We start from the raw sequence: 1,591 nt of genomic DNA, 5'->3' as shown, positions 1-1,591 counted from the left end.
GGGCAATGCCAATTCATGCCATTTTTAAGAGAGTTATTCTTGTTAAAGCTATTTAAGGGGAAGGTGTTTTGATTCGCTCAAACTTCTGAAGCGTTTTTGTAAAGTCTGGTTTTGGCGGAGGGTTTGTGGGGGAAGTTGCGGGGGCTTGTTCTCATGACGGGGGCCAGGCGCTGCTTTCATTTCGCTTCATTAGCATGATAATTATTCGCTATCGTCATCGTCATCTTCGTTTTTATCTTTATTTTTTTCTTTTTGTTTATCTCATTCTTTAGCTTTTTCTTTTTGTTCATCTTTTTATTTTTTCTCTATCATTATCTTCATCTTCATTTTTATCTTTATCTTTTCTATATCTTTTTATTTTTTCTTTAGCTTTAGCTTTATCTTCATCTTTAGCTTTATAGTTATATTCATCGTTTTCTTTATTTTCATATTTTTCTTTATATTTATCTTCATCTTTATATCTATATTTTCTTTATCTTTATATCTTTTTATGTTTAGCTTTATCTTTACCTCTACCTTTATCTTTATCTCATCAAGATAGTAACAGTAATGATAATGATAATGATGATAATGATGATAATGAAAATACCAATAATGACAATGATAATGATAAGAATATGGATGATAATGATAATAGTATTGATGATAATGACAATAGTGATAATACTGATGATAATAATGATGATGATGATGATGATGATGATGATGATGATGATGATGATGATAATGACAATGATGATGATGGATGGAGGATAATGATAGAAATGATAATAATGATAATGATAATAATGATGATATTGATAATACGAATGATTGTGATATCAGTGATAATTACAATAATGATAATGATAATAATTATAACGGGGATAATAAGGATAATAAAATGATAATGATAGTATTGTTTTCAATGTTATTAGCATCATCATAATCATGATGATTATCATCATTATCATTATCGTTACCATTGTTACTATTATGATAGTTATTATTATCACTATAAATACCATTACCCTCAGTATCATTATTATCATTATCAATATTATTATTATGATTATCATTGTTATTATCATTATCATTATTATTATTGTGTTTACTGTTATTATCATCATTGTTCTTATTATCATTATCATCTAATTATAACTATTGATATTATCATCATTATAATCTAATTATAACTATTGATATTATTATCATTATCATTATTATCATTACAACTTTTAAAATCATTATAAATGTGTAGTTGAAAGGCAAAGGGACACATTTTTATATATCTTTCATTGTTTTATCTATTTCTTATTTTTATTTATCTATTCATAAATTTTTGTTTTATTCCTTGTATGGTATTTCTGTGTGCACTTGTGATTAAGAATAAGTATAAAGTTTACGGAAAAAAGAGTGAAATAAATAGATCATAAAAGGAAAAATAGATAAATGGATATGTAGAGAAAGAGAAAGAAAAGAGAAGAAATGGAAATGAGAAATGAATGATAAGAAAAAAAGGTTAAAAAGAGGGAAAGAGAAACAAAAATGAAACGTTAAGAAAAGGGTGAAAAAATAATATATAAAAATAAATACAAAAACAAACAAACAT

This window comes from Penaeus japonicus, unplaced genomic scaffold (genome assembly GCF_977035675.1).
Source record: "Penaeus japonicus unplaced genomic scaffold, GWHDUDI00000001_assembly GWHDUDI00000028, whole genome shotgun sequence".
NCBI lineage: Eukaryota > Metazoa > Arthropoda > Malacostraca > Decapoda > Penaeidae > Penaeus > Penaeus japonicus.
The sequence above is the reverse complement of the archived record's forward strand: the minus strand, read 5'-3'. Positions refer to the sequence as shown.